At 48.3% G+C, this 10,976-nt stretch overlaps 1 long non-coding RNA gene across 2 annotated transcripts; it reads right to left on the reverse strand.

The window, feature by feature from the left end:
• Positions 1 to 1,104: 1,104 nt before the first annotated feature.
• Positions 1,105 to 6,089, reverse strand: LOC102263882. Of its 2 annotated transcripts, none has more exons than XR_314506.2 (4): positions 6,047 to 6,089; positions 5,631 to 5,689; positions 2,501 to 2,564; positions 1,105 to 1,220 (listed from the first exon to the last, which is right to left on the reverse strand). It is a non-coding gene; the product is annotated as an uncharacterized LOC102263882 (long non-coding RNA). The 2 variants fall into 2 exon arrangements; XR_001359865.1 differs by lacking the exon at positions 6,047 to 6,089 and adding an exon at positions 5,958 to 6,035.
• Positions 6,090 to 10,976: the final 4,887 nt, after the last annotated feature.

Raw genomic sequence — 10,976 nt, forward strand, 5'->3', positions numbered from 1 at the left:
TGATATGCTTTGGCCGCTCAACTGCTCACTAGGACATGCACTGACCACCAGGGGGCAGATGCTCCAACAGATAGGTTGGCTTGCTGCTGGGGTCTGGCTGATCAGGACTGAGCGAGACAGGCCTGACCTGCCCTGGAACCCTTCCATAGCCCCTCCCCTGCTGGCCAACCTCCTGCATCCCTCCCCGACCCTGATTGTGCACCGGTGGGGTCCCTCGGCCTGGCCTGCACCCTCTCACAATCTGGGACCCCCCTCGGGGGATGTTGGAGAGCTGGTTTCAGCCCAATCCTGCAGGCCAGGCTGCGGGATCCCACTGGTGCATGAATTCGTGCACCGGGCCTCTAGTTTTACAATAATCTGAAAAGGTGTAGGGATTCCCCCCAAAATTCCTTAGTGAGCCAGGTTGGCGTGGCCCAGTGGTTGAACATCGACTTACGAACCAGCAGGTCACGGTTTAATTCCTGGTCAGGGCACATGCCCAGGTTGTGGGCTCGATCCCCAGTGTGGGGCATGCAGGAGGCAGCTGATCAATGATTCTCTCTCATCATTGATGTTACTATCTCTCCCTCTCTCCCTTCCTCTCGGAAATCAATAAAAATATAATTAAAAGTATATTTTAAAAAGAACTGCTGAGAATTAATATTGTGTCATATGCATTTTCCAAGTTGCTGAAGAATCTTTAAAAAAAACCAGTCTGCACACCTGTCTGGTGTGGCGACATCACAGTCTCTTTAGCCACTAGCCAGCTCCTGGGCATCTGTGGGCATCATTTGATGAACAACTTTGAGAATAAGTGCTTTTAGTTAAAATTCTTTCTGGCGTCTGGATTTACAGGAGAGGTACAGGGTCAAAGGCCATGCTCTTTTAAAATTATTCTTATGTCCTACAAATTCACTTCCCAAAAGGGTTGTGTCACTTCATATTCATAGGAAACACATGCATTTCACAGTCACCTCTACTTTCTCATAATTGAGAAAACAAGATATTTAATTTCTTTCTAATTAAACATGTAGGTTTTTACAGAAAATCCTTTTCTTCCCCTCCCAAACAATCTTGGATCTGAACCACTAAATCAAATCCAAACAAAACTACAGAAACAAACCAGATGTTTTTGCCTGTGAATTTCCTAATGTCCAGCAGAGGGCAGCATCACAAAAGAGGAAAAAAAGGCTTCCCTCCCAGGCTTTTAGGTGGGTGTGATGGGATGGAGCGCGTAGAACCTGGAAGGAAAAGAACACAAGTCCAAATAGTTAAATTACCAACTACTACCATTTATCCTTGTCCCTTCCCCCCATAGCATCTGGAAGGTGAGAAGGTGCTCTGTGACCTGAGAAGTCTGACTGAAAGCACTCGCAGGCAGAGCAGAGGCGGGGCCAGCCGTGGTTTTCTTTCCTGAAGTTCCTAAGTCCCCATCAAATCTAAGCGCCGCCTCCTCTCCCCTGTGGCTCCCTGTTCCTCCCTCAGGGGCACTTTGGACTCTGGACCTTTCTGCCCAATCCCAAAGCCCAGTTCTCCTCCCCCTCAGCCTCTGGGCCTGGCTGCAGGTCAAGGTTTTTCCCTGGGCAGAGGGGGAGGCGGGCTCACCCATGCACCCAGGAAGCTGCCCTGCCTGGCACTGCCCCAGACAACACGTACACAAGACAAACCTCCTTCCCATAGCAAGATGGACCCATTGGGCACAGCCTTGTGTTCTGCTAAAAGTTTGTGTTCAGAGTTCGTTTTATTCCCTGGGAAGGAAGGGGATTTGTCACAGCACAAAGCAATTTGTTGGCAAAGAGACTTGTTCTCCATGGATGGGTCAGAGTTCAAGTTGGGCCTTTAATGTTAGACAGGAAGATAAAGGCCAGCAAGGTGTGGTGGAAACAGCCATGGTGGGGTGCAGCCCAGTGAGCAGCGTGGCTGCATTTGGCAAGGTGGCTGGAGCATACCTTGGAGGCCTAGAGGAGTGGTTTTCAACCTTGACCTGCAGGAAACAGTCTTCTTTCTTTTGGGGGGGGGGGGGGGGGATTATTGATAAAAAGTGAATTCAGCTCTAACCGGTTTGTCTCAGTGGATAGAGCGTCGGCCTGCAGACTGAAAGGTCCAAGGTTCTATTCCGGTCAAGGGCATGTACCTTGGTTGCGGGCACATCCCCAGTAGGAAGTGTGCAAGAGGCAGCTGACCGATGTTTCTCTCTCATCGATGTTTCTAACTCTCTATCCCTCTCCCTTCCTCTCTGTAAAAAATCAATAAAATATATATTTTTTAAAGTGAATTCATCTACCCATCTGGCTGTCCATCCATCCACCTATCATCTATCTATCTAATCTATCTGGGCCCCTTTATATAATTACACTTGAAGCTCTATATACCTCCTGGAATTTTCCTGTGTAAGAGCCAATATATTCAATATATGCTTTAGGTAAGGTAAATAGGATTTCTGTGAGTACATACACTAGAGTCCTGATTAAAATAACTGCACAATCGACTATTTGCATTCTATTCTATTTCTAATACTTACATAGTCTTTAGTAATGTTTCTGTAACAGTCTTGTCTCCTCCAATAGATAGTATGTTCTGAAGGCCTGGAACACATTTTTAAGTTTTTAATGGAATATAATATACATTTAAGAAATGATATAGAGTATAATAGGACATATAGGTTAATATATAAATTAGTGTGACAATATTATATCATAGACTTGAGGCCTGGTGCATGAATTCATGCACCAGTGGGGTCCCCCGGCCTGGCTTGTGGGATCAGGCTGAAACTGGCTCTCCGACATTCCCCCGAGGGGTCCCGGATTGCAAGAGGGCGCAGGCCAGGCTGAGGGACCCCACCAGTGCACAATCGGGGCTGGGGAGGGACATGGGGGGTGGCCAGCCAGACCACAGGAGGGCTCCAGGGCATGTCTCACTCAGTCCCAATCAGCCAGACCCCAGCAGCAAGTGTCTGCCCCCTGGTAATCAGTGCACATCATAGCTAGTGGTTGAGCGGCCTTAGCATATCATTAGCATATTACACTTTGATTGGTTGAATGGGCGACCGGACACTTAGCATATTAGGCTTTTATTATATAGGATAGTTTAGTGATATATAATATATAGTATAGTATATATGTTCTATATATATTATATATGGTGCCCTGATGAATTGTCACTGACTGGTCATGCTTGTGTACCCAGCCCCTACATCAAGGCACAGGAGATGGTCAGCATCCCAGCATCTGGAACTCAGGTCCAGGCCCTGCCCCACCCCATCTGTCCAAGATGGTCACCTCCATCCTGACTGTAGCAGCGTGCTGTCATTATCCTGGGTGTTTTGCTTCATCTAAACAGAATCATGCACTCCTGCATCAGGCTTCTTTCTCTCCACATCATGCGTTTGACACTCAGTATGTGGCTGCAGGTTTTTCATCATTGCTGTGGACTTATTATGTGTGTGAATAGGTCATAAATTACCCATTCTACTCTTGTTGGGCACTTGGATACTTTCCAGTCTCCGGGTATTATGAATAGATTATTATGAATATTCTAGAACTTGGCATTCAGTGACAACCTGCATGCATGCCTTTCTTTTGGATCTTTATCTACCACTGGCTTTTCTGGGTCCCAGGCGGTTGCCTATGGCAACTTTATTCAGCACACCCAAAGTTTCCTGAAATGGTTACACAAATGTGCCCTCCTTACCAGCAGACTAAGAGATTTCCGGCTGCTCCGTGTTGTTGTCAATACTTTGGTATTTTTAGAGGACTACGACACGTTTATTCTTATTAATGACTGGATATTTCCTTGCTTCGTTTGGTTAGGTATAATAATTTATTTACAAAATTGCATTCCACAGAACAAGTTACTTGATAGGAAGAGAGGGTCATGGAAGATCACTTGGTAATACAAGGGCAGGGACAACGTTGTCCACTGCCGTAGACCAATTCCAGCATGTCATAATTTCAAGAGTTTCATCAAAAGGTTGATGAGACTTGGGGACTCAACAGGGTTGAGTCACACATGTAGTCACCGTTGGGAATGGCTAAAGGCATTGCCCCAAGCCTGAATAGGATACATTAAATTGGTTGCTTGGCTGCCAGACAGTTAAAAGGCATCTTAATCTACATGTTATTGCCTCCTACTGGCCAAACACCTGTACAGCCGTAGGCTATTCCCCAAACTGACAATGCTTCTGTACCCTTTGAAACCTTACCCTTTGAAGTGTATTATCTCCGCCTTGCCTTAGGACAAATTGTGTTAATAAAAAGCAAGGGTCCTAGACAAGGAGGGAGTCTTCAGTTCCTTTAGCTGAAGGTCCTCTGACCCCCAATGCCTTTCTAAATTATCTTTCATCTCCGGACTCTTTATTAGTCTCTGGATTTCTATGTCATCTGTGCACAGCCTCTTCCCTATTCCTGAACCCTTCTTGATGCTGGGACAAGAACCCTGGCAGTCCACCCTCAGGACCACGAGGAGGGAGGTGACCAGGCATTGGCGTCACCAGGGGTCACTGTTACTGCAGCCATTTCTTGAGCTTCAGGGCACTGCCTCCTTTTGACCCTCAGATTTCTGGGCAGAAATCATATTATGTTGCTGCTGCCAAGGCTTCTGATCTCTGTTGTAATCAGGCGATTGGGTTCCCTGGGTTCAGTTCAGTTCCAGAACTGGCAGAGACCGAGCCCCTGTGAGAACGCTGCCCTGGGGCTGGGCCTCAGGGCAGAGAGCTGCACTCCCCAGGTGCACACATGGGGATCTCTGCACCCCACTTCCAGAGACTTCTCCATGTTGAATCCCTTTGTCCCGGACTCCCTCCTCCCCATGCGTCAACTTCCACTTTCTCTGCTCAGCAAATAGTGGTCATTGCTCTTGCCTCTCACAGCTTCATCTGCTTTTGTCTTCGTCCCCTCAGCCATTCTGTTGGTACATGGCGGCGTGTGCCTTTCAAGACTATTTCATGTCCTTGAAGAAGAATTTGGGGATGGAGTAGAAATAAATGCAAGTGCTCGATCCTTCTTTATTAGGAAGTGGAGAACCTTTTTAAATGAACATTTAAAAACAGTGTTCTATGGGTTTCTACATTTTTTCCTTTCCATTGAATTTACTGGGGTGACACTGGTTAACAAACTGATACAGGTTTCAGGTGCACAATCCTACCCTGCATTGCGTGTTCACCTCCCCGTGTGGGATGGATTTTAATGGACAGCTAGCAATTTCCTGCCATAAGTAATATCCATTCAATCACGGACTTTGTTATTAGGGATTTTGTTTTCTAGTACACAGCAAAGTCAATACATAACCATTACATAAATGCTTTAAGTGTGTTCACACACCGTCTTAAATAACTTTGCATAACTCCAGGAATAAATGTACTCCACTTTGCTGAACACTGAACTTTTGTACTTCTTTGCCTTCAATGATAAGAGCCTGATTGTAGACTCAGTCCCTGCTTGCTAGAACTGCTCTCTTAAGAGTTTCCTTCAGCCTTTCTAGAATAGGAGAAAGAGTAAATCAGAAAAACATGTACAAATTTAGGCCCAGAAAAGTTAAGATTGAACTATATTCTGGAAAGGGCTCAGCAAACTCAAATTGTTGTAGATTGTCTTATAGACATCTGGGCGAATACAGCGACCTCACACTAAAAAGCGTTTTGTGTGTTTTCTTACCTCAAGGATTGCCAGAGCGCATCAGTGCCCCAAACTGTCCACGCCTTCTCCTGGTTGTCCTGGGAATTAAGAGGTGACAAGGTTTGGAGGAGCAGAGAGGAAACATGCAAAACCATGAGGTAAGGGTGGCAAAGCCACACCATGTAGATCAGAGATCAGTAACCTCTGACCCATGCCCGAAATCCAGCCCAGCACCTATTTTTAAAATACAGTTTTATTGAGACACAGCCATGCCCACTTCCCTGGGGGGTGCCTATGAGGCTTTTGCTACCAGAGTTGAGTAGTTGCCACAGAGACCCCATGACCCCAAAAATCTAAAATGCCTACTAGCTGCCTTGCTGACCCCCTGGTAGGTCCCCGAGGGACCCTGTGGAGAACAACGGCACCCCAATCCTTTTCATAAGCAAGAAACCAACCTCTGAGATTCTGGGACTCTTGCACCATCATTTACCCTGATTTCACAATGCATGCTTACTCAGCAGGAGCTAAACTAGGAGGCCCTACAGCCTGCCTGCTGGCGGCGGCCCCACTGCCAGTGGTTTGTGCCATGTCAGATGACCATCTGTGTCCACCGGGGAGGGGGTGCAGCTCTCCTCTCCGGGACCCACACCCAGGCTAAAATTTCCCACACCTGCTCTGTCCCCATAGATCCTAGGACCAGGTTGACCCCTGGGGGTCACCACCTAATTACAATGAAGCCCCAAGGTCATTGAGATTAGAGAATTTAATGTGATTTGTGCCCAGTGATCTGTGTGTCAACAAGGAGAGGTTCCCTGAGGCTCAGTGAATTGGCTGCCTTAAGGGTGACCCTTGATCAAGCTGGTGCCTGGTCCCCTAACTTGTGGTCATGGTGGTGGACAAGATGTCCCTGCCCTGATGTTACTGACCACCCACCGTCCACTTTTCCCATTGGGTAACTTACGTTGGGGTCTGCACTTTTAAATCAATTAGCGGTGTTATTACTTATTATTCACTTTTTATGTTTGCCAACATTTTACTTTTTCAAAATGCAGTGACACACCTTCCGTGCTCACCTTTATTTGTGGCAAGTCATCCAGGTCTTCCACGTATGGCCATGATGTAACATTTTCTTGTTGAATGAGTGTGTTTAAAGTAAAAGACACTGGAGGGAAATTGCTAATAATAGTACAGATGGTGAGCTGACATGGCAGAAAATGGGATGTTAATATGAAAATAACTGAGGTTCCAGAAAAATGTCACAGAATTCTAGATCCACTGAATTTTGGTTTGGAGTGGATGGTACAGGAGCCACCCACTGCCTCTCTTTCTCCAGAAAGGGACCCCCAGGGTCACCCAGTGGGCCCCCCAACTCCTGGTCTGCCTGTGCAGTGTTCTCCACCACAAAGCCTGTGCCAATTCATGCCATGATTAGTGGGCAAAGCCAAGTGAAGGGCAAAGCCAAGTGAAGGGCACAGTTGTCCAGTGCTGCTTGAGTGCATGCTCGCCATATATCTGTTGAGTAAATTGATGGACATAGAGGGGTTAGGGAGTGTCTTCTCCCCTAAGACTTGACCAGCTGCTTAGGAGTTAAGGCCAATTCCTAGGATTTTACTCTCCAGATAATCCATTTCCACACGGGAAACCTGACGGAGCTCCCCAAGGGAAAGCTGTGTTCCTAGCCACCTCCCACTGACACAAGAAACACTGCATCTCTTTCATGTGAGGCAGGGCTTATGCATGTGAGCCAAGCTGAGGTCTGGCTTCAGACTCCAGCCTCACCCATCCCTTCTGCAGATGACTCTGAGCCAGGCGGGAACGGGGCGAGGTCTGGAGGTGGCTGCCCCTGCAGAACGGGTTGGTGTCCCTGGTGTGACTGAACAGTGGGAACAGAAGAATAATTCACCCTGGGGCTCTGAAGATGCTGATACAACACCCTACAGTCTTCAGAGGCTAGCAGCCACGCGGTGTTCCCAGATTGCAAAGGCCTGTGTGTGTGTGTGTGTGTGTGTGTGTGTGTGTGTGTGTGGTGTGTGGTGATTAGAAATAGCCTCTGCTTAGAGGACAACCCAGATTGTCCCATGTGGGTAGAGATATGGGTGCTCTTTATCTGGGTGCGCTTCATGACCCGTGTTTTTTCTCTGATAAAGTAAGGAACCCCCCCCCAGGGCAATCTTTTTTTTTTTTTTTAAATTTTTTTTAAATCCTCAACCAGGGATATTTTTCTGTTGATATTTAAAGAGAGTGGAAGTGAGAGGGAGAGAAATATCGATGTGAGAGAAACACACAGATTGGTTGCCCCCTGCCTCCGAGCCTGACCGGAGGTACCTGAGTATGTGCCCTTGACCAGAGTCAAACCTGGGACCCTTCAGTCTGCAGGCTGACTCTCTATCCACTGAGCCAAACTGGCTCGGGCCAGGCCAATCTTTATAGAAGCAGTTACCTCTGGGGACTGACCTCCCCGCCAACACACACACACCACATGGGAAGCTAAGAGATTTGTCCTAAATTCCCCAGTTGAGCAGCTGTGGGGCTGAGAGTTGCTCACAAAGTTTGCAGCCTTGTTCTGAGACCACCGCCACCCCTTGTCCGCTGCCTTGGGAAGCTCACTGCCTGCTAAGGTTGAAGTGTCCAAGGGAGAAACCCTTATGTAACAAGTTGTTTGACAATCAGGTAACCTGAGAGCTGTGTCCAGGCTGTTTAGGGGAAAGAGGGTCAACTCTGGGTGGGCGTGGCCTGGAGGCCCTGGCTGTGCCCTGAGCAGCCCTTTGGGAGACCAGGAGCTTCTGGGTTGCTTCCTGATGAGGCCATAGGGCGGCGGTGGGGCGGGAGCTGCTGACAGGGAGCTGAGGGGCAAAGGTCACAGCTCCTGGAGGCAGAGGCGCTTGCAAGGAGACAGAGATCTGTGGCCCTGGAGCTGCTGTCCTCCCACAATGTGGTTCTTCGCTCTAGTCCTGGGCTCCCTGGCCACTTGCACAGTTTGGGGTGAGTCCTTCTGAAATGCAAATAGCGGGGGGAGGGGGCACATTTGGAAATCCGTGTCTGGTGCGAGGTGGGGGAGCTGCGTACTGGGCAAACCCATGACAGGTGCTGTTCCAAAACAGTGTGATGGGAGTGCCATCCCCGAGTCTGCAGCAGACCCAGGGATGAGGGACCGTGGAGACGGACCACCACTCACCTCATGCCTGTGGACTAGGACCTGCAGGAGCTCATTTATTTCCCCTGCTCATTGGTCCAGATGTGGCCAAATCATGGAGAGCGGCTTAGCAGCATATTAACATCCACTCCAAAGGGGTGTGTGTCCTTAGTCAGGGCGCCTCCTTCTCTTAAATGTGTGATGATGTTACACCTCCCTGGGCAGGGGCGGGAAGGGGTGGTTCTCCTGAGGATGAAATGGGTTGTTTCTTTGGGGATGGAGGAAATGCCACGGAAGAATCCTTAAATAAAGGGGTTGTTTTAAAGTGTCCTGTATTGCCCTGACTGGTTTGGCTCAGTGGATAGAGCATTGGCCTGTGGACTGAAGAGTCCCAGGTTCGGCCAAGGGCACCAAAAAATAAAAATAAAAAAAGTGTCCTTTATTAATAGAAACTGCTGGAGGGCCAGCAGATCAGGAGCCACTTCATTGAGAAAATAGGTTGTTACTCCCAGTTTCCAAGAGGCAGAGGGGGCCCACCACCATTATTGCGACAAGGTGAAGCAGTGGATAGGTCAGGAGACGGAGGAGGGAGAAAGTGTGGCAAGAGTCTTGATGGTGGTTGCAGGTCAGGGCAAGCTATGCAAATAGGCAATTTCAGTGGTGGTTGGCAGGTTGGCAGGGATCTGGCCCTGGAGTGATTAGGGCAGGAAGATAGTGGCTGGGGCGTGGTAGCCTGAGAAAGAAGCTATTGGGGGAGGAGGGCAGGGGTACAGACTCTGGCATGCTAGAAGGGCAATTTGATGACTATCTCTAGGAATTGGTTCACTCTAAGGGGGCAGGGGCAGTCCCTCCAGAGTCAGCCATACCTGGGATGTCAGTCAATGTATCAGAACAGAAAATAAAAGACATGGTGAGGATTTGTTCTATGGGATCATTTCGCTTTCCTGGGTCTGGAGCTAAAACACAACAGAGGCCAAGATATTGCGTTCCATTTGATTGAAAACTGTCTAAATAGTCCATTGGGCCACACTGGGGCGGCTCAGTTGGTTGAGTATTGTCCTGTGCACTGAAAGGTTGCAGGTTTGATACCCAGTCAGGGCACATACCTGGGTTGTGGGTTCAATCCCAGGTCAGGGCGTGTATAGGAGGCAACCGATTGATGTTTCTCACATTGATGTCCTCCCTCCCTCCCTCCCTTCCTTTCTCCAAACATGTTCTTAGGTGAGGATTGAAAAAATTGAATCAGTAGTCAATTGAACCAGGACCTTGTTCCTAAGACTGCTGGATGCTGACCAGTAGTCCTGAGGGCTACATCAAACATGTCCAACTCACAGCCCATCAGTCATGAGTTTGACATGCTTGAGCTATATGATCAAGCAAGGGAGAGGGAAGTTGAATGAGTCAGGGTGCTGGGTAAGGCCAGTTAGAATCAAAGGAAAAAAAAAAGTCCAGCCCTAGCCAGTTGGGCTCAGTGGATAGAGCATCGGCCTGTGGACTGATGGATCCTGGGTTCGATCCCAGTCAAGGGCACATGCCCAGGTTGCGGGCTTGATCCCCAGGGAGGGGTGTGTAGGAGGCAGCTGATCAGTTATTCCCTATCATCATTGATGTTTTTCTCTCCCTTCCTCTCTGAAATCAATAAAACTATATTTAAATATATTAAAAGAAAATAAAGGCCAGATTAAAGAAAATACAGTTTCTGCATGGGTCCTCTCATGACATCCACCTCCTTCCTTCTTCCTTCTTCCTTCCTGACAGCCCAGGCCCCATCTAGACTTTCTTTCTTTCTGGTGGCATGCACTCAGAGAGGCCCAAAACTGAGTGTCAGGGCAGAGTAAGAAAGGAGCCAAGTTAGGAGTGGAGCATTCCCTCACTGCTGCCACCTCCTGGCAAGGCCATCCTGTTTCCCTCTTTAGAAAGCCCATTCTTGGCTGCCTCTATTTCCTCCGTGTTCTCATCTGTAAAATGGGCAGACTACTGCCTACCTGGCAAGGCTCTGGGAAAGATTCAATGCACCGAGATTCCCATCTGATACACAGGAAATGCCCAACATGTAAACATGACCTATAACATACGTGGGAACGGCCACTGTTACCATTACTGCGTAGGTCTCCCAACCCAATCACCCTCTTTTTCACCCTGGCCAATTGGGCTACTGGGCTCTTCATGTCTCTTGAAGGTTATCATTGACTTCCTAAAGGCCAGGCTCTTATCAAGTCTGGTTTCTTCTCAGACGTCACCCTCCTTCCCCT

The sequence above is a fragment of the Myotis brandtii genome, unplaced genomic scaffold (assembly GCF_000412655.1).
Source record: "Myotis brandtii unplaced genomic scaffold, ASM41265v1 scaffold721, whole genome shotgun sequence".
Taxonomy (NCBI): domain Eukaryota; kingdom Metazoa; phylum Chordata; class Mammalia; order Chiroptera; family Vespertilionidae; genus Myotis; species Myotis brandtii.